The 23,560-nt window shown below is 32.2% G+C and overlaps 1 non-coding gene and 2 pseudogenes across 1 annotated transcript; all 3 read left to right on the forward strand.

Moving 5' to 3' along the window:
- The first annotated feature begins 9,504 nt into the window (after positions 1-9,504).
- LOC127080257 (beta-glucuronosyltransferase GlcAT14A-like) lies at positions 9,505-14,385 on the forward strand (annotated as a pseudogene).
- Positions 14,386-14,459: 74 nt separating this feature from the next.
- Positions 14,460-16,352, forward strand: LOC127080258 (26S proteasome regulatory subunit 10B homolog A-like; annotated as a pseudogene).
- Positions 16,353-17,839: 1,487 nt separating this feature from the next.
- LOC127090041 (U2 spliceosomal RNA) lies at positions 17,840-18,034 on the forward strand. The gene has a single exon (XR_007791577.1). It is a non-coding gene; the product is annotated as a U2 spliceosomal RNA (small nuclear RNA).
- The last annotated feature ends 5,526 nt before the right edge of the window (positions 18,035-23,560 follow it).

Below are 23,560 nucleotides of genomic sequence, written 5' to 3' on the forward strand. Positions count from 1 at the left end.
AAACCACAAGCTTGATGATTACTTGCAGTGCAAAGACAGAACTCCCCCTGTCATGAACAACCAACTCTCCTCTTGAAACTTGGAGATGAACATATCCAACACCCCAAAGTTGGACCTTCACTTACTTCCTGATTCAAAGAGAACCCAGACAACTTGATGAATGGAAAACATAAGACGCATCTTCATGTCTTCAAGAGCACACTCCCTGTTCAACCTTCTTGGCTGAACACATCCACACCCTGTGACAATCTCTCTTCTAACCAGAACACAAAACAACAAACCACCATCTGATATTCTTCAGATATCACTGAATCACAAGCTTGATCCAGACACAAATTGGGACATATACACTCTCATCCCATTACAAGAGATAGTCTTCCATATAAGCTCCAGCAGGTACATCTAATATCAGACGCCTTAGCATTGTAAGTGGCATTCTGAAACAATCCTGCTTGCACATGTTCTTTAACTCCAGCCTCAAGCTCCAAGAGCTGACTAGAAAACACCTCCTTTTGTCTTCAACTTACTACTTTTCTGCTCAAAAGTAACTTGTCTCAGACTATCCTCAAGAATAATTAGTTGCCATATGTAGATTATCTTGATTCTTCGAACTCACTTCTGAGATAGACCAAATGCCACTGGTTAATTACCTCCTTCATGAATCCTCATATGAAAAAGTCAAATGTCATTTTTTGTCCTTTCCACGTTTATCAGACTTCTCCCAAAGATATTCTGACCTTCCAAGTGAGACTTGAACTTCAAGCTACATGTTGAACACAACTTAGATTTTCTAAGACATGAACATGTAACATCCTTTCTATCCAGCAACTCCAAAGAACTGCAAAGAGAACGACCTTTTTGAAGTATCCAATCTACAACCTTGTAGACCCTTCTATCTCAAGTTGATGTGCCACTTCACCAACTAAGATTCTGATGTTGAACCAAATGTCATAACCTTGTGTTTTGACATCTAGCTGTTGAATTCAGCTCCTTCTTCTGCCACTTGAAAGAACTTCCTCCCTTCACAGAACAAGAGTTCAATGTTCTCATAGACTTGATTGTGGAACCAAGTTTGAGTAAACATCCTCCATCCTGCAGGTTTGCAGTTAAGTCATCCAAGCTCACACCTTGATGAATCCCTGCTTCTTCTCCAAAGACATCAGACACTCTGATGCATGAGTCTTCAGAAGGACTAGTTAGAAACTATCCCTTCAGCTATACCGAGGATTCCACTTCCTAAAGCAAAGCTGTTTCCATGATGTCAAGACTGCTATCACTTGTTCTTGACTCCATAGTGTGCATTAGCTAATGCACTTTCTTACCTAGATCAGAAGTAAATTGATCCAAGTAACCACCATCAGGACTATGATGTTTTCTTCTTCTTGTACACACCAAGGCTGAACATGTTTCTTGCTAGGAAACCTTTTCAGAGATCATATGCTTTTGCTGCCACCAAAGTGATAGATCATAAACCAATGTACTATCCTTCCTGTGATTCTGCACAGGATCTTGAAGATGAGATGTTCCAACATCTTTTAAAAACATCATATATCTTGAGCTCCAAGGATAATCGATTAAATACTTGTACTTGGCACAAGTAGACATTGATCTTAAATCCTTTCCCTGTATTCCTTTCAGATACTTCCACCATAAGACTACTTTGAAAATACTCTTCTAGTGTCAACATCTTCTGCTTGCAAGCATCTCAACAGTTTTGAAAATCTTCCCAGATTAAATTCACCCTTAGGAATGAGAGAGATGAATTCTTCCTTGCAAATGTGTCACACAACCACCAGAACCCATGTGACACAAGTTAACAGCCAACCAAACCCTAGGCTGACCGAACGTGAGGAGGTTAACCAAAACTCCCCCTTAAATTAACAATCATGGAAACTTCACACCAATATCCATGCATTGTACAGACATGTCTCAACATGACATACACCATCCCTACCAATGGCAACTAACTCTATGAGTTATACCTATACATACTCCAATCACACCAATCAGACTCCAGCTGATCATCAGTACTGGTGAAAGAAAACAACACTAGTCAATAGTAGATATACATTGCCAGAGCATACTACCTCAACCAACCTCTGAATCTTCATATTCTCACTCCTTTAAAGAACTGCCACTTCTGAGCGTGGTGTTTGAATAACAAGATTCATGGTCCCAATCCTCTTAAATGAAATAGCAATCAGGTTACCCCATTATTGACTTCTAACATCCAGGGGATTTTTCTTCCCACACAACATAGTACTTCAGGGAACAACTATCCAACCCTGATCAATCTACAGGAATAAGACAACCAGCAGGAAATTTCACAATGTCACATCTCAACCAGCTCCACTTCTAGAGATCAGACTTCTAAAAGTGACCTTCTTGAGCACACACACAATTGACCCTACCCTTGTCAACTTAGCAAACACAGATGTCTCCTCTTCCAGGTCAGGAGTAGGTTCCAACCAAAAGTATCCCTTTGTTTGACACCTAAACACATCTGCTCTTCAACCAGTAGCTGCATACTTGTTGAACAACATGTTCTAACATTACATAGAACATTAGTTCCACCTCCTTGGAACAAACCCTCCTTGACACTCTTCAAGGTCTTCATATACACTACCCAAGAGAGTAAAAGAATCAGTGATCAGGTGATTCTTACCATCCTGAAGTGAGAACGTCATGATGAGTGGACTTGAGGAGACTCAAGTATCTTTGACATCTTCAGTAGATTATGATGAAATCTTGAACACAACAGCCTTTCATCCATATGAAGGGAACCTTCATCAGAGTTTGAGTTTAGCCAGGTATTATGCAGCGGAAATCATAATACAACTCAACCTATGACCACTCACTTCACCAAATCAGCCTCCAAGAACATACCAAGTTTGAATATGTTCCAATACTAACACAGCTGTTCCACACAAAGGCCAATTGCCAACCTCCAGAGACAGGCACACACAGTTCCTGTCATGAATAGTCCATCCACCTACTTCAAGGGACCATTCAGGGAAATCACAGAACCTTCCACAGGTTCCAACATCCGTACTGGCATAACTCCTTGCAAGATACCAGAAAGTATCACCCATGGATCTCATCCAGAAACAGAACAGGATGCCTGCTCTGATACCAATTGAAATTCTGGTATAGTCAGAGTTCAAATGTTCTACACGAAGTCATGACATCTGATCCAACATTGTTCCTAATACAGCAAGACAGTTAGGAAAAATAAAACCCAGTACTCATATGCACACAGTCCCAGATGTCACGACATCTGCTAATCTACCACCATGGATAGAAGAACATCCAGTTTTGCCCATCTAGTACAAAGACACAATAGAGATCAAACATAGCCCTTTTGTTTATTGATCCTGCCCAATTATCAGCATGATGTCTCAACATTGATTTGAACATCACCTGTTCCAACATTACAAAAGGATGAACTGTAACAGACCAACCAGTCCACCAGTAACAACAATCAATAATGAATGTCATAACATTCTATTTTGCAATCAGACTGCAGGCTATGTGTTAGGTCTGTTATTCCCTTCATAAACAGACTAAAACCAGACTGAGTTATAACATACAGAAGGTAAAAACACCAGTAATTGTTAACCCAGTTCGGTACAATATTACCTACTCTGAGGGCATACCAAGCCAGGAAGAAGATCCACTATTAGTAGTATTAATTCAGAGTTAAACTCCCCCGTTTACAACTCCTCACTTAATCCCTACCCAATGCAATCTATACCCAGGCACTCCTAGATAGAAACCTCCAGTTTCCATTCCTATCACTACAATTACCATGTAATGCTTAGATAACTTGAACATGCTTCACAACTTCGTTCAAGAACATAACCACTCTTGCCTACAGGCTTTGAGTTACAAATAATCTCATGCTTTCAAGCACTGAGAAACACCTGGTAACCTTCCCACAGGTTGGGAGGTTTACCTCTCACACACACCCCTAATTTTTACATTGTTTGAGGCTTACAAAACCTAGGTTACAATCTGCTATTTATAACCTAACCACCAAACTGGATTTGGGCCTTCAGAAATCGGAGCAAATCTTTCCTTTGTTGTTACAGAGCTGGCAGAATTCTTTTGCTTCAATCAAGGTCTTCAATCTTTTATTTCCTAAAAGATCTCCATATTTGGGAACTGCATATTCACCAAATATATTCACCAAATCTTCTGATTGAATCTTCAGGATCTCCACACAGGAGTTAGGATATTCACCAGATCTCCTAATTAATCACAAACCAAACCAGAATTAACTGATTCAGTTTTATACACATGTGAGATGTCACAGTCTCAATGTTGTGACATCTTACATGACATGTTGGTCCAGATGTTGAACTTCTTCAACCCAACATATTAAAACAACAGAGGTGATTACATTATTTGTTTTACAAAATTAATGTCAATCTTAAGGTACTAACAAAATAGATAAAGTACTCGGAGAGGATTAGGACCCTCATGCTTATGTATCCTTATAGTGCAATAAGGAACTTAGAGCTCCATAGTTCATAGAACCAATGGTGGGAGATGAAAGAAGTTATGATAACAAATATGGTTTGAATCAAATGATAGTGTGGTTTGACTCCAAAAAAGGGATGAAATCTAAACCCAAGAGAAAAACTGGTATGAACCAATATGTGGGGAGCCTAAGGCGTGTAACCACTATATGGTATGGCCGAAAATAAAGGGAATTAAGTGTTTGCCGATGAGACAAACGACTATCGGTTCAAAGGAAGATGTTGGATGGAGCTCAAAGAAATAGTGTATTTGGATCAAAGAGATAGTATATCACATGGAGTGAATGAAGATAAAATATTTTGAATAAAGGTAGTGAATAGTGAATGATTGGAAAAAAGGGGAAGAATAAATAAATATGCCCGCAGAGGTATTCTCACCATACAATGAGAAAGTCAGAGCTCCGTAGTTCAGAGAACTAAGGTGGAACAAAGACAACAAGAGATTGCTAAGGAAAGAGAGATGGTAATGAAAGACGAAGAAGTCTTGACAGTCATCGGATATGAACCATACTAAAGTCTATGAGTAAAGGTGAATACAATGACCAACTGGGTCATTCGTCCCATACCCAAAGATATTCATAATGAGTTAAGAAATTCTCCACTCTCACTCTTTCTTTACTACTTAAGGCTCATGACATGTGATGCTCTTCATGACCTTCAAGTTACTGAAGAAGACTCTCCTTGCTGCTTCTTATGATGAATAGTAGTCAATCATTTGATTCGAATTGCACTAAAGTTTATAAATAAAGATGAATACCTTGAGCAAGTGGGTCATTCGTCCCATACCCAAGGATATTCTAGATGAGTTAAGGAGTGCTTCACTCTCATCATTCTTTGTTACTTAAGGCTCATGTCGTGTAACTCTTATCATGATTAGCAAGTGTTGATGTAGCTTATAAAGAGAGTCTTGACAATCATTTGATTCAAATTGTGTTAAAGTCTATGAATAGAGGTGAATATGATGAATAACTGAGTTATTTGTCCCGTACCCAAAGATATTTAGAATGAGTTAAGGAATTTTCCACTCTCACTCATTCTCTATTACTTAAGGCTAATGTCACACAACTTGGATTATGATTGATAAGTGTTGACCTCTGTTGTGCTTGAGAAGTAGTCCACTTTGTCTTGTACTGACTTTCATTGAATGAAGTCTTGAACTCTTGATCTTGAATCTTGAGGTCTTTAGTTCTCAAGATCCCAGTACAACTTGAACACAAGGGACTTGTCTTATCAAGTGATCAAGGGCCTTTTGATCACTTGAATAGACTTGGGAAATTAAGCATAGTGCAAAAGATTTGGTTGATCAAAATGACCTTTGATCAACACAACCAATGAGAATGGAAATGATCAGAATCAAGTACATAACATACCTAAAGATTAATCAATTGATCAAATGATTTTACAAATCTTAAACTAGGGGAACATACAATGGTTAAGGTATAATAAATACAAAGTCTTATATCACGTGTAATTAACTTATCAAGAATGGATTTGATCAACTAATCAAGGATAATGATCATGCTAAAAACATATTAAGCACCTGAGATCATTTAAAAAAACTAAGGTCATACAAAATTAGGATTAATATGCATCAACCATAATCTCTAGTTTGTCATTAATGAAATTAAAGGAAAATCTAATAACACTAAGTACAATTAAAGTCTAAAAATTTACCATAACATGAGTTATACATTTTGATGTGTATTTTTAACTAGGTAACTAATGTATATATTTTCTAAACTAAACTAATTTTTTAAATTTCTAATTAATTAAACTAATGTATTTTCTAAACTATACTACTGATAGTATATATTTTCTACTAAACTAACTAATATATTTTCTAACTAAGTAAACTAATAGTATATATCTTCTAAATTAAGTGACTAATGTTCTAAGTAAACTACTGAGTGCACTTTCTAAACTAAAGTTATGATCATAGTTTCTAAGCTATGATCATAGTTTCTATTGAATGCATATATTTCCCAAACTAAAGCTATTATGTTATACTTTCTAAACTAAGGCTACTTATATATTATTTTCTAATCATAGACTAAAGTGTGGTTTCTACTAAAGGCTATTGTGTTAATTGTTTAAGTATAGACTAAAGTGTAATTTCTAGGTTAATGCTATTAATTTTTTTTTTGAAGTATATAGATTTCTAACTAAGGCTACTGTATATTATTCTAACTAACTAACGTATAAACTAAAGCATCATTAAAAGAAAAGCTAATGTTTATATATTTCTAAGACTAAAGCTAATGTGTATTTTTATGACTAATGATACATATGTATGTATTCTCTAGCTAAATTACAGTATGGTTTCTAAACTAAATTATCTCTTTTATATATTTTTCACTAAGCAACATGAATATACAAATGTGACATGATGTAAAATATATAATAAAAAAAAAAAAAACTAGTACTAATATACACTATCATAAAAATACAGAACCGTGACAAGACAAACATACTGTGACAAGAAGCAAAGTTGTATTTGCAGAAAAAAATGCAAAACCGCTCGAAATCAAATTTCACACCAAACTCACGCGATTCAAATTATTTTCAAACGCAATTGCAGAATTAACACCAACATTACTCGAATTCGATTCCGTAACAGATCCGTTTCGGTTCGGAAATCACGTTTTGGTTTAATAAGCTCAGTTTCAGATTAAGCATAATTCTATTTCAGATTGGTGTGTGTTTTGGATTCGCTTACGGTTCATAACTCGTCGGTTCTAAATTGTTTTTTCAACTCAGTTATGAACTTGCACCGCTTCAGTTACCGTAAACGTTTCAATTGCGGTTCCGTAACTCGCAAACCAAGTGTTAGGTGAAATGTTTCAACCAAATTTTGCTTTCTTTTTGACTTGTTTCAGCTACATTGCAGATTTTATTTCTCACTGTTTTGGATTATGAATCAATTCATCTAAGGGTTATGATTTTTCAATAGGATTTTTATGAGGTTTTGGAGTAGTAACGAATTTTTTGGCGGTTTCTTGTGGTTCATGGTGGATTTTCGAGGAAGGTTGGAATTGATGATGGTGAAGGTCAAATTTTGGTGCTGAATTTTATATAATTTGTGTTCATGACAAGATTTGGATTTTCACGGTAATCGTCCACTCAAGATGAAAAGTAAGACAAATACATAAACAAGCATGCAAATATGACTCAAACATGCAAGCAAGCATAAAAGGCATAAACAAGCAAACATTCATGGAATGATAAATAGAGTTTGAGGCTTACCGACCAGAGACCCTCCGATAGTTCTTCTATGGCGGCGCAAATTCAATCCGGTAAGCAATTCTTTATGTTCACTTGTTAATTCTTCTGATTCAATCCCTCTTCATCTCTTCTTCATCCCCTTTCTTTTCTTCAATTTGTTTTTTTATTGTTGTTGTTGATTCTTTTGATGCTTGAATCATGAAAAACTATGACGTGAAGTGTGGTGAAAGTTTATGCTCAAGTTGATTGAAATTTCAATGTGAAGTTTCAACAACCATGGATTTAAGCTTATAGTGAGAGAAAGTTGGAGAATGGAGAATGGAAAGTGAAAACTTGAGAGAAAGTGGAGAATGAGTGAAATCAAAAAGTGAAGAAGCTCCCCCTTAATGGGTGAGTGATGAATGATTATATAGAACTATGTGAAGGATGATTAGAGGTTGATAATTGGTTAGAAGTTAGTTGTGGTTGTTTTGGGCAATTGCCAAAAGTGGTTAGAAGTTATTTAGTGGAAGTTTAAGGTAGTTAGGATGGTTAAAACATGAATATATGTGAATTTACGTGCATGTGCATATGCTGAATTTTTAATGAATGTGGGGGAAATTGAATGAATTTACATGACATCACTTGAATACATGCTTGGATATTTATATGGTATGAATGAATGACTTATAGATACATTTGGATTGATGTTCGTGGATGAAATGATGTATTACATGAATGTTGAATTTTTTTTAATGCACATGATTTATGGGGTTTTACTTGTTGTATAGAAATGAAATGAGAATGATGCATAGTATGGAATTTGTATTTATGGTATATGCATAACATGCTGAATTTTTGTTACCTTAACATTGAATTTGACTTGTTTTTGGATGATTTTGCATATGATGTAAATGTATGTGCATGTGCTGAATTTTAGAAGTGAATGTAATTTCTAACTTGTTTTTATTGTTTTCTTTGCAACATGGTACATGGTAATGGAGCATGAACAAGCATAGTCAAGAATTGAGTATTAATGAAGACTATTGAAAAGCTTGGAATTATTATTATTCTTTTGTGTATGAAAACTATGTAATATGCTTGTAATGACACAAAGTGATGTAAAGTGAAGTCATGTAAATGTAACGACAATATTTAGTGACTTTTGGATCTTATTTATATGGATTGAAAGACCATGAATATGTATGAAAATGAATTTCAATGAATGCTTAGGGAATTTACCCATGAAGTGAAATTTGACTTGGTGAATCACTTAGAAATTGAAAATGTATCGAAAAATTGAAAATGCGAGTTAGATTGAATGACTTACAATACATGTTATGTAAAAAATGCAAAATGCGTGAATGATGTAATGACTTAAAGAGGAAGGATGAGTAGGTTTAGGAATGCCTATGATAGTGGTCAAACGTCTGGTCAACAATATCGACTCAGTTGTCCAAAAGTCAACCACTTCTTTACTTTTCATTTTTCAAATTCAAGATACTTCCTTATTTAAGCAAAACATCATCAGTAAAGAGCCTTTGACCTAATTTTTGCAAATAAAGATAGAATGATGAGATGTAGATGAAATGAATGTTTCCTAAATGCATGTAGATGAATAAAATCGTAAACCGGGTAGAAAATGAAAAAAGTGGGGGCAAATTTTATGGTATGACACGCCGATGATAAGTCCATACATTTCTTCGCAACTGTAAAGAAGTCGACAGAGTTCTAGTGGATAGAAGAATATGAGAGGGCATTTATGGAGCTGAAACAATTCATGTCTACCCCACTGATCTTGGTCCTTCAGAAGGAAAATTCACCCCTTACCTTGTACTTAGTAGTGTCCGAGAAAGTTGTTAGCTCAGTATTGGTTCGAGACAGTGATGGAGATGAAATGCCGGTTTATTTTTTCACCAAGGTTCTCAAAGGAGCTGAAGTCCGTTATCAAAAGATCAAACGATTAGCTTTGGCAATAGTAATCACCGTCAAAAAACATACAATCATAGATAAAATATTAGAGATGTTAGTCTCCCCCTTACAAATATGGAGAATATACCCTAGCCCCTTAAGAGTATAATTCTCCCTAAAGGAGAAAGATATAACATGCAATGGTGGGGGCAATCACTTTGAGGGGGTTTAATTAAGCCCCCAAACTTTAACAATTGCACTTGAATATCCATATAATTTTAACTTTGAACCCTCAATAATGTTTTATTTGCACCATTTGTTCACTTGGTCTTGAATTTAGTTACTTTTGCACCTCTATACCTAGGGCACCGTCTATATAAATTGCACTTTGAACCCTTAATTTTTTTATTTGTATCATTAATTTATTTAATCCGAAACTTATTTATTTTTGCAACACCTAGCTAAGGGTTCTGACTCTACCACCGATAACACATCAAACACATATGCCATGTAAAACATATAAAGAAAGGGAAGAATAAGAAGTAGAAGAGGAAACTAACATATTTTATTCCATGCAAGATCATTTGTAAATAATTGTACCTAGAAGCATATATTCCCATAGTATCTAATAGAACTATATAAACATACCTGCAAGATCATTTGTTAAATCTGAATCATACTAGTTTTTAATCTGAGTTACCTTAAGCTCTTTTGTAATATTACTTTTTTGTGTGCTTTACTAGTTTTTAGTAATCTCACAATCTTGTCATTATTTAGAATTTATCTTACAAAGGATTTCGTGAGATAATATTGTAAAAGAATGCTTAAGTTTTGAAATACTTTTCATTCATCATCCAAAATAATAATTTGATAAAGTTGATAAAGAAAAGTAAACATAAAAATCATAAATTGAGGAATACAGACAGAGACGTTGCTTGGAGAAGACCTAATTTAAATAACGTGAGAAAGTTTTAACCATATTTTAGACGAACGTCATTATTTTGCTTATTATATATGTTTTAGTTAAATCTGTCTCAAATCTATACTAAAGTTTCAGACAAATTTGAGTCGAAAGATATTATTATATGTTTAAGTTAAATCACTTCCAAATTTGTAAATTTTTTTTGGTTGGATTTAGGAAGAAATCCTTTTTTTTTACTTATTATTATATTATATGTTTATGCGAAATAGTCCCAAATTTGCATGATAGTCTGAGACAAATTAGAAACACACTTCATTATTTTTTTATTATTATATTTTTCACCCGTCTTCTTCAAATGAAAGGTAAGGTAACATAGAATATTGTTCTGGTTGGACATTTATTTATTTATTTGTCTTTATACTTTAAAGTTTCTTTGAGCCATTTTTATGAATTGGGATAAAGTATCTTCTAATTGGTTGTCGACTTTAAGAAATTCCTTAATATTATCCTTGACTTTGGTTGTTTTTCCACATAAAGTAAAGACAATATTTCTATCACAAATTATATGCATTGGAGAACATATTACCTCTTTGAAAGTTATCCATATAGATTGCTTCTTTGTTTTCACTTTCAGGAACACACTTGACATTTAAAAGTTACCCATATTAACGAATAAAAAGCAAATAATTAATAAAAAAAAAGAAGCAATTTGTGTAAGTTTAGAATGCCATTTTTAATAATAAAAAAAATGAGAAGGATATAAAATGAGAAATTAATCGTGGGTAACAATGACATAATTTGAATGGGTTATTAGTCGAGGGTTATTAATCGAGAAATCCAAGAGAATGTTCATCGAGAAATCCCTCTCCCTCCAATGAGAATTATATTTAGCACATAAAAAATAATCAATAATATTTTTCCGGCTAATGAGAAGTAGCAACAAAATGTAGAATAACAGTAATAGGAAAATTTAATTAGTTGAAATATGTCTTAAAACCTTAAGTGATATAAAGAGGAAGAAAATATATTTTCATTATTCTATTAACTTCACAATACAATTGATAAATGGTAACAACGACATGTAAGCAGGATGAGTGTCATGTCGTTAGAAAATGCTCTCAATTTTGAAGGACTAAAATCCTAAAATAAATAAATAAAGGGACTAAGACAATCTGTATTAAAATTAGGGGAGAGACTAAAATTGAAAAAGCAGGATGATAGGGGGATCAAAGTTGCAATTAAGTCAAATTAATTTAAATGTGTTGCTTTTAAGTTTGTTTATGTTTATCCGCCTCTTAATCATTTTGGATATAAAAAATGCTATGAGTATTAACCTTTTACCTTATGTGCTCAAATACTCTATCTTTTTGGAATTCAACCAAATGTCAAAGCTACGTTCTTCATATTTAATAGGATATTTAATACCACCTCCCTATTTGAACTTGTATAGAAAATTAATATAGAGTTTGTAGTCTCTGACTTTTAAGACTAAAGATGTCTAGATGAGGGCTTGACTTTTCAACAAAATATTTATTTTGTAAATTATTAGGCTTAATTGCAAAACTTTTAAAATAAAATTAATATATTGGAAAACTTTTAAAATAAGATTAACTAAATATTATTCCTGCTCAAACTTTTATAGAGAAATTTACTCTTTGTCAACCCTTAACATGGAGCTTTACTCATGCTTTACCTTTAACAAGGAGATTTATCCATTACTAAATCTTTGACATAATTTTCTATAATGAATTTTACTCATTTATATTCACATTCTCTTATTTATATAATAAAAAAAATCAATATAAATAATAATATAATATTACTACAACTATAAATAATGATAATAATAATAATAATAATAATAATAATAATGTTACTTTGTTTAAAAACCTAAGGTTCAACTCCTCCTCTGTCTTCAAAGAAAACCTAAGTTTAACTCAACTCCCCATAACATTGAACCTTTTCTCTCGATCCTTTCCTTTTCAATGTTCAGTTTCCTTTAAACCCTTTCAATTAAAATTTTTTCTTATTCATTTCCTTCCGTTTTTAATCTATTTTCTATCTAACCTTAGAGACATTCAAGTTCAAACCCTAACAATGATTTGTAGTTAGAGACACAACACCTATTCAATATCAGTATCAATATGGAACTTAATAATCAAACTACCCATCATTTGAACCTTCAATTTCAATTCGTTATATCGCAAATACGCAATCCATAGTTCCACAATCCGTAGTTCCGCAATCAGGTGCTCCATAATCTGTCAATTTGAAGGTAATATTGTGCTTTATGTTTTCACAATATTCTTTTTGATTTTGACAGAACTGTTATGCTTTCTGATTCTGATACTCAATTGATAAGGTGTTTTTCTTTTTTACAACATTAGTCTTATTTGAGTATATTATTCTATAATCATTTGATTTTTTTGTCTAAGTTCAAGTTCTTGATATATTCTTGTAAAAGAGTGCCTCTGGTGGACATGGTGATAAACACCAAGAAACCATTACTTGCTTCATCTTGGAATGGATATCAGGCAAGAAGAGAGACAAGGTTTGGTTGATGCTGTTAGTTTTGTTCCTATGATTCGGAGTTTCAGGAATGTTGATGTTGTTGGTAAGGCTGATTGGATGACATACTTAGGATCTCCTAATGTTGTCATCACTCAATGTAATTATGCCATTAAGCTTAAATTAGATAGTGGATGGAGTTGGTTTATCACTTTGAGTGCATGTGATTATCCTCTGATTACACATGATGGTATGCAAATTTTGATTTTGGGCATTTCTGTGAGTTTGTGCCTTTTATTTGATTGATGATGTTTGAGTATGGTGCGAATTGGAAATTTGGACATTTTGTTATGTTATAAACTAATGAACGTATCTATTCAGTGTTAATTTTGTTGTTTGTGTTGTGTGGTGGCTTTGTACTCAATGGAAAGGTTTTGCCATTGTTTAGTAGTTGTGTTTCAATCTCAGTTTTTGTTCCTTATTTTTATCATTTTCTTGATCAAGTTCGATTATTTTAAGAAACTTGGTGTGTTTGTCTTCTTTATCAGATTTATCCCACCTTTTCTCCTCAGTCAATAGAGACCTCAATTTCATTGATCAGACTAATGACCTTGTATGGAAGAGTATGAAAACCTTTGCTAAATCTAACTTCTACTTTGTGGCACTTATTCCTTGATTCCTAGATTATTTATCTATTAAATTGTGCATGAGTGACATATTCCAGCCTATTGTAGTTAACCCGGGAACATAATTAGCAAGGAGAAGTAAAAAAATTCAAGCTATGGAGAAGAGGGAAACACCATATGCACTCAAACTCGTCACTAGTAAATCTCCTTTCTTAGTGCAACAAATATAAGCATCATATTGTCACCTTATTTATTGAAAATGACAACTGCATAAGAATGAATATTGAATTTAACTTTTAAAATGAAAACTACATAAGAATGGATATTTAATGTTTTTCACGCCATGCAGGTTCACCGTAGGTCACCTTGAGCCGACCTTTTCTAGGGTTCTGCATTTTTGGTTGGGATAATATACCAATTACCGTGGGACACCTTGAGTCGACCTTTTCTAGAGTTCTGGATTTTTGGTTGGGATAATGTACCATGAACGCTACTAATGTATTTTACAAATGTTAAGTTATCTCAAGAAGAATACTTTTAGTCGGTCATTTAAAATGCACCAGAATTTAGGAATATAACAATAAACGGTGACTTATGATATATGGTACGAGACAATCCTCCAAAGATAGAACCTTTCTTCCTTAATACACAAAACCAATTTTTTTATGGAACATAGCATATATTAGAGTTGATATATGATATATTGTAGTGAATGAAGGCCATGATGACTCTCTAACTCAAGGCATTATGATGACAAACTGTTACATCTTTATGTTTTTAATTACTATTACCTTGTCAAGAGCTATTTCCAGCAATATATATGCTAACTTCCTAAAGGTCATATTATGAATCCTTTATCAATTCTGTGTTTTGAAATGACTATAAAATATATTCACCTTCCCTTTTTCTATAATATAGGTTATTTCAAGTGTTATAATTGATATGTACATTGGAGAAAGTGCCATGTTAATAAGAGAGATGATTGGGTATGCATGTGATCACCATGTGATATTCTTGTGTTTATTTATCTTCCTATAGGTTTATCAAATTGAAATAAGTTCTAAATCTCTTATGTTTTCTTAGCCCTACGTCATTTTTATAGATGAGATTGATGCCATTGGTGGTCGTCCTTTCAGTGAGGGAACAAATGCATATCATGAGATTCAGAGAACATTAACAGAGCTGTTTAATCAACTTGATGGTTTTGATCAACTTGGAAAGGTATATCTTATTTATCTACTCTCTTTGACTTGATTTGTAAATAACCATCATGTGATTGGGATCAAGTGGTTAATGAGTTTCACTTATGAACGAATAGTTCGGGAGAACATGAGTTAGAATCCTGTATTGAATAATTCTTAGCCAGCTACCTCTTAGATGAACTTTGGATTACTTGCGGAGGAGTTGCAACATATTTTTCTTTTTTGATAGTAGATAGATAAGTAAATAGCTCAATTTAGATGCACGTATATATATTTTGTAATTCTCAATTTTGATCTCTTATAAAAATATATTAATATTTTCTTTAATTGTGATAAATAAATAAATATTTATGTAGGGGTGTCAGTGTTCTATATTTTTGTGTCATGTATTTATGGTGACCATGTCAGAGTCTTTGCATCATTGATCAAAACAAAACATAAGCACTATGTTTGATACCATATATGAAATTCTTCTTGTGGTAGTGTGTATACTAACTATGACATAATTAAATTCCATATCATATACTTTTAGACAGGGATTTGTATTTTTCACATTTTTTTATGTCTTTGAACTTTCAAAGACCTTTTCTTAATGTCTTTGAATGTTAAAGCATTTGCACAAGTGATGGAAATGTTAAGAAGTGACTTTTGAGCTCATCGTTTATCAAAAAAATAATTTTCTATTTCATGACCTTTTTCTATTTGTAAAGTTCATAATCAACACTTTTTTGGTGTTAACCATCTGATTCCTAGGGGAAGGGGTCCTTAATAATTCGGAGTATGGTTGGCAAGTAAGTAAAGGTGGGCCAAGAATGCTTCCACTTAGAATTCAAACTCGGGTTCTTTTGAAAATTCATTTTGAAGTCGATTTCATTAACCACTTGAGCCTAATCACTTGGTTAAAATTAACATTTTTACAAATATATGATATTTAGCAGAGTTTTTTCCCCTTCATTATGTTATGTACTTCAAATGGCACATATAAGAATCAACCTTTTCTCATTATTGATGTTTTTGTTTGAATGACTGTTCCGCTAAATTCTTGATGATCCATTGATAATGACTTTTCCCTCAGAATTTCTATTGTAGGCTAAAATTAAAATGGAAACTAACCAACCTGATGTACTTGAGACCCTGCTCTCCTACGACCTGGAAGATTGGATCAAAAAATATAACTTCCATTGCCAAATGAAAATTCTTAAGACTCATGTTGCTGGAATTGCTTATTATGGTGACATAGACTACAAAGTTATTGTGAAGCTTGCAGAGGAAAGTCCATATGGCTTCTATTACATTAATTAACATTTTCTAAATGTATAATGTATTATAGTTACATAATTTCCAGGGTTTTAATGGAGCTGATCTCCTAAATGCGTGCACTGAAGATGAAATGTCACCAAAGTGTAATGTTAATCTTGAAACAGATGGACTATGTGCATAAGAAATCAAGATTTAAGAGTTGGAGAGGGGGAATGCATTTTGGCTAGTATTGTTTTAGAGTATTTTATATTTATGGTGGATCCTCTAATGGTGTTGTAAATCAGTGGGAAGATATTCATCCATCTTGCTTTAATTTTAATAATGTTGTATGTTCTATAATGTCTCATCTCGACAATTCGAGCGGGATATCTAGCTTATTCTTTTTGGATTATGAATATGATTTTAATTTTCCACTCTCCAATCCATAGTTCCTTGACATCTTTTATATTATAGAGTGGATATTGGATGTTTGTTGGTCTTGCATGCGCACATGCATGTGTTACTAACTTGCTAACTTTGATAGGGATGAATATTGATAAGTGGAAGTGCGGAGTAGTCATCCTCCAATAGTCCATTGTAACTGTTATTATCACCTATTGTATTATCCAAGAAGTAATAAGTAGGAAATTATGTCGTTGTTAACCGACCTATAATTTGAAGATATTATTATTATTATGTGAAATACATGACATTTCAAGATATTATTATTATTATTATTATTATTATTATTATTCTTGCTCAATTCAGTATGGAATAAAAAATGATATTACTTACCACTGCTACTAAATAAGCAAATTGGTTGAGGTGTTTGTTAGCAGAGATACTCCTATGGAAAAAAGAAATGTCAGTAGTTTTGATCCATTGCAATAGTGACAAGAGTATTGAAAATATTGAGAACGTTTATTACAAAGATTAAATGAAAAATTAGTCACTAGGACAACAGTGAGTTTATCCCATTTTATATTTCTTACAACGATTAAAATAATTTGAGTAAAATAAAAGATATTTTATTTTTCTTAAAAAATATTATTTTGTATTTTTAGTTAGTGAATAAAAAGCAAATAATTAATAATAAAAAAAGAAGCAATTTGTGTAAGTTTAGAATGCCATTTTTAATAATAATAAAAAAATGAGAAGGATATAAAATGAGAAAGTTGTTAAAGAGTGTGGTTGTAATTGGTCCATTCCAACTCCTGTTGCATCGTAACAAAGTGCAGAATAAGATGCTGGATTGTTGTTTTATTGTAGCATATAATTAACATTAAGTTAATAAGATGCTGGATTGTTGTTTTATTGTAGCATATAATTAACATTAAGTTAATTTGAAGTGGATGAGTTATATAACGAAACAAAACATCCAAGCAAGTGTTGATTCAGTTTTGCGTTTTGGTAATAATGAATGTTATGTGACCATTAATTGATGCTAATATGAAGCAGTCAGTAGGGGATGGTAATAGGAACAAGTGAAGCAGAGTCAGTAACAAAAATTCAAAGTTTGTTGTGGAAACTAGCAAGTCATTTTCTTGTAATAATATAATAAGGGAAAAGGAAATTGTTGTAAGTTGAAGTTCAAAATGGAGCCAGGCAAGTTTAAGTCCCACATCGGGGAGGCAAATAAGAAACAGAGGAAATATGCAATAAAAACAGAAGCAAGCTAAGGGAATAAGCATACCTTTCTCGGCCTTTTGGCTAAGATCAAGTGTAGTATCTGTTCTTATCAGTTTAATATCTGATATGTGGGCCAATGGTCCACACGATATTAAATTTATTTCTTGAGGGGAAGAGGCCACCACAGTAGCTTGCTATTGGGTCTCTTGCGTGTCGCTTTTGCGTTGCACTAAAGCAATTGCTGGCGCACCCCACCAAATCTAAACCAATCTTTTTTAACTTAGTTGCATTGTAATTCTCTTTCTCCAATTAAAATTAATTACCTAATATTTCTTTATTTAATTTAATTCAGATTATTGTTCTTTTTATCTATAGTCAAATTTTATCTCTAAAATTATAATTAACTAGTAAAATCAGACAAATCTTACACTTGTTGTCAATTTTGAAATTGTAAGATGTGGGACTAGTATGTTGCGAATTTGCAATTTCATGGGAGATAAAACTTCTATTATAATAGAAAATAGAAACATGATATTCTTATGGGATATTTGCAATTTCATGGGAGATAAAACTTCTATTATAGTAGAAAATAGAAACCCGATATTGTTATGGGATGAGACGTTTTATTCTTCATTCTCTCTCTCTCTCCTCACTTAAAGTTCCTCACGCACTAATAAATTGGTATCAGAGCTCCGGTTAGTTTCTTGATCGTGTTCTCAAGAAACACACGTCAGTGATCGTGTTTCCGAGATTGTGGGTTATTAATCGTGTTTGCTTCAAAGATAAATGGTAACAACGACATTCCAAATTCTCTAGATAGGTAGATTTTGGTTTCTTGACAAATAAGTCTTTGAGCAAAGCTTGGTAAATATAATTGTAGAGGCTGAAATCTCTAAAAAAACTTTACGACAAGATATGCATTTTGAACACTTTGCAGTTGAGGAACTAATTGTTGAAATTTCTTCTTGAGCTCTAGAGGAAAAGTCCATTGAAGAGTAAATACTTGATGAAAGATATCCAACGATAATAGCTCTTATTGAAGCCACAAAGATGATGATAATAGTGACAAAAAGCATAAACTCTCACTCAAACAAGACGAAAAGAAAATTCTAGGATGAATGAAAGAGAGAAGAGAGCGTACCTTATTTAACTTTATCTAAAAGTGTTTTAAATATAATTTGAAAAAGAAATATCATAATTGATTAGAGGAATTTGATCCAAATATATTTGATTTGAGAAGTTTTCCAAATTTAGCCTTTTAATCGATTAAAAGTCCTTGTTAATCGATAAAATATTCATGGAGATTTGAATTCTTCACTAATTATGATTTTGAATAGATTTGATGAAGATTTTCTTGAGGATGTGATTTCTTAGTTTTAACCTATTTTTTCGTTTTATTATGCAAAACATCAAATTTGTTGACAAATTCTAAATCTTCTTCATCATCATCAACAAAACGACCAATAATAACAAAAACAAAACCAAGAGAATCCTACAACTAACATTAATAAATTACTTTCATGCTTTCTTAACTAACATTAAACATTTTTAACAAGGAATTATTAGAGAATACATTAAGAAACTAACCTTGAAATATTTTCCTGCTTTTGATTTCATTATTATTGTTTTCAATATGTTACGTTTAAATTTCAGCACTTTCATCCAAGATGGATAGTTGTGACATTCATGTTTTAATTTACTAGTTAGAGTCTCACGTGGATCACTAATGTTTCATGTGGATTGATGAGTTGACAATATCTTGACTTTTGTTAATTTTTTAATGGACGACAAAGATTCATTACTTAATTGTTTCATCAAAATGGTCCTAAATAAAAAAAATAGTTTATCCCTCAATTTCCTGTAAAAATGAGGTTGTATGTTATAAAAAACTTTTAAAAAAATTTGAAAGGTGATAAAATGTAGTTCCTGAGATTCAAAGTCGTGTTCTCTAAATCCTTTATCCATCGGTTTCTAGCTCAATCGTGGTAATATGTTATAATTTTTTATAAAGAAAATTAAAAGTTGTTAAAATATAGTTTTTTATAGATGTATATTCATGTAATATTTTATAGTTTTTTATAGGTGTTAAAATACTTTATTCATGAAAACTATATTGTTACCATCAAATGATAGATGTATATTCATGAAAACTATATTATTACCATCAAATGATAGATGTGTATTCATGAAAACAATATTGTTACCATCAAATGATAGATGTGTATTCATGAAAACTATATTGTTAAAAAAAGTTTTTGAAGCCATCATATTACATCTAAGATGATTAGTCATATAACAAAGGTTAGACTCTGATGTCACGTGTTGACTAAGTGACTCCAAACACAAGGGGGGGGGGGGGGGGGGATTGTGTTGATTGAAAAATAAAGTTCAACTGTAAAAAAATTTAAGTTAGTTTTATAAAGCAAAAACATATTAAAGAGTGGAATATTTAAATCGAAGAATATTCGAGAGATTAAGAGAAGGAAATGCCACTGAAATAAATAAAGAGTATAAAGATAGAGGGAAAAGGGAAGAGATAAATGCACAATAAATTGATACAGATTTGACTTGACCACTTGGCCTACTCATGTCCCAATGCGTTTCCTCTTGAGAATTTCACGAAATAAAGATATGATTTTGTTTACAGGTTATACCCACAAGTATTATTACTACCAAATAAGGGATTTAACACTGGCTAATCCCCAATCAAGCAAGATATTTTATACGAGTTAATCTCCAAACCAAAAAGAGATTTTATACTGGCTAATTTCCAAACCAAACAGAGTTTTTCACCGGTTGGGCTCAAGAACCAAACACCGATTTTGACATGCTAATCTCAATAACCAAATAATATTTTTTCACATGTTGGACTCAAGAACTAAATAGAGATTTTCACTAGCTAATCTGAAAAATGAAAAATAATTTTTTTTTGGCTGAGCTCACGAACCAAACAAATATTTTTACTTGATAATCTCAATAACTAAACATAGACTCATTTCAAAGATATTACAAAAGTGACCAAAACCTCTTGAATAAACTACACGATAGACATCACATAAGTACAATAAAAATATCAAATATATTTTTTCTATCTCTACACTAAGGCAACTTTGAAGAGGAATATAGTAGAAAGTAGAAAAAATGATTTCAAATTCAAATTATGGTGTAAATTAAATAAGAAGTCCATTATTTCTATGAAAAGAATTTGATAAAAAAATGAAAAGAACCACAAGCCTTTTTAATGTCTTAATCGATTAACCCTAATTGTTAATCGATCAGACAAGCCAAATTTGGAAGGTTTTTGAACTACACCATCATTAACGGATTAAAGTTTTCACTAATATATTGGAGTCTTTACAAATCTGTTAATATATTAACTATAATAGTTTCATCGATTATCCATTGTAAAAAGTCCTCATAATTGATTAAACAAGAAAATATTAATCTATTAACCATAATTCACTACTACAAATAACACATGTTATATCGGACGCAAAATGGATTCGACCTAGGTTACAATGTAGAGGCAACGAAGGGTGACATGAAAAATGAGAATATTATCCATCAGTTTAAAAATAGCCGAGGGGTTAGTTTAAATGGTCATGGATTTGAACCCCAACAATAGCTATTTTATATTTTCCAAACTAGCCTATATACCTCTCTATTTAATAACAAAACTGATATATATACATCTCTGTTTAATTTGAACCCCAACAATAGCTATTTTAAGAAGAAGTAGCAAGTGATTAGAATGAAAGAGAGAGTTATCAGAAAGAGAAAGAAAGGAAGGGAAGAAAGAAAGAGGAATACGAGAAGAAGAGGCCGGAAGGAAGAAGAAGGACAAAGCTCATGATCATCACCACCAATCATCTCATTTCCATCATCTTCCTATTCAATCTAAGGTGAGTTACTAAATATTTGACATAATTTTCTATAAGGAATTTTACTCAAGCACAATCTTTAATAGGATGACTAACCCAAAATCTATCTTTTGAGAGAGATTTTTTTCATGCTCAGTTTTGAAAGCAAGCTTCACCTAAACTGATCCTTTTGATAAGGAATTTTACTCATTCTCAAATCATAATCGGGAGCTTCACTCATACCGAACCTTTGATAAGGAGTTTTACTAATGCTTATTTAAGTTTATGCACGATCTCTAAGAGGGGGGGGGGGGGGGGGGGGGGATGAATTAGATTTATTGGACTTTTCTCGATTTGAAGTGTTAACACTCATTTTGTTATTTTTCAGAATTGATATGAAAGTTAATATGCTGAAACATAAATGAAGAAAGTAAAGGACACAATGATGTATATTGATTCCCCTCACTCCCTGTGATATATTTTCAACTATATGAGATCTTTGTACAAGTCATCTACCAAGAGCTATCCTACAATCTTCTAACATAAGCAACATAAGAGAAAAATAAAACAATAATTTCTTTTTCAATCTCTTATTTCCAACAATCCTGGATAACAAGGTATACAGAAATTTGAGTTTGTAACAAAAGTTATAGCTCTTGATTCAATTATATATTAATTGATCTTCTCTTTGTATTGATCACAATCCAAACATATACACCTAAGTGCTCAGAATAATATGATTCCAAATTTAATGAATATATATGAGAGTTCATGCAAAATAACGTGTGAATTATGACGGTTAGTTAAGGCCGCCACATTTTATGGTGGATTAAGTCGGTTTTACAAAATGATGTAATATTAGTAATAAAACCGGCACCATTTACTTATTTAATTTTAAAAAATCACACATGTGTAGCACCCAGTTTTTCACATATACTTTTTTTCCTCATTTATATTCACATTCTCTTATTTATATAATAAAAAAAATCAATATAAATAATAATATAATATTACTACAACTAATAATAATAATAATAATAATAATAATAATAATAAAAATAATAATAATGTTACTTTGTTTAAAAATAATAATGTTAAAATAAAAGAAAAAGAAAACCTAAAGTTCAACTCCTCCTTCGTCTTCAAAGAAAACCTAAGTTTAAAAATACCTGAGGGGTTAGTTTAAATGGGCATGGATTCGAACCCCAACAATAGCTATTTTATATTTTCCAAACTAGCCTATATACCTCTCTATTTAATAACAAAACTGATATATATATATATATATATATATATATATATATATATATATATATATATATATATATATATATATATATATATATATATATATATATATACCTCTCTGTTAAATATACCTCTTTGTTTAATTTAAACCCCAACAATAGCTATTTTAAGAAGAAGTAGCAAAAGATTAGAATGAAAGAGAGAGTTATCAGAAAGAGAAAGAAAGGAAGGGAAGAAAGAAAGAGGAATACGAGAAGAAGAGGTCGGAAGGAAGAAGAAGGACAAAGCTCATGATCATCACCACCAATCATCTCATTTCCATCATCTTCCTCATCAATCTAAGATGAGTTCCTAGATAGTTGTAGCTTGAGGGGGGACTTCATGGAACTGAGATTAGGTTTTGTGAATTTGTTGTTGATGAAGATTTTCTTGAGGATGTGATTTCTTAGTTTTAACCTATTTTTTCGTTTTATTATGCAAAGCATCAAATTTGTTGACAAATTCTAAATCTTCTTCATCATCATCAACAAAACGACCAATAATAACAAAAACAAAACCAAGAGAATCCTACAACTAACATTAATAAATTACTTTCATGCTTTCTTAACTAACATTAAACATTTTTAACAAGGAATTATTAGAGAATACATTAAGAAACTAACCTTGAAATATT

This window comes from Lathyrus oleraceus, chromosome 5 (assembly GCF_024323335.1).
Source record: "Lathyrus oleraceus cultivar Zhongwan6 chromosome 5, CAAS_Psat_ZW6_1.0, whole genome shotgun sequence".
Taxonomy (NCBI): domain Eukaryota; kingdom Viridiplantae; phylum Streptophyta; class Magnoliopsida; order Fabales; family Fabaceae; genus Lathyrus; species Lathyrus oleraceus.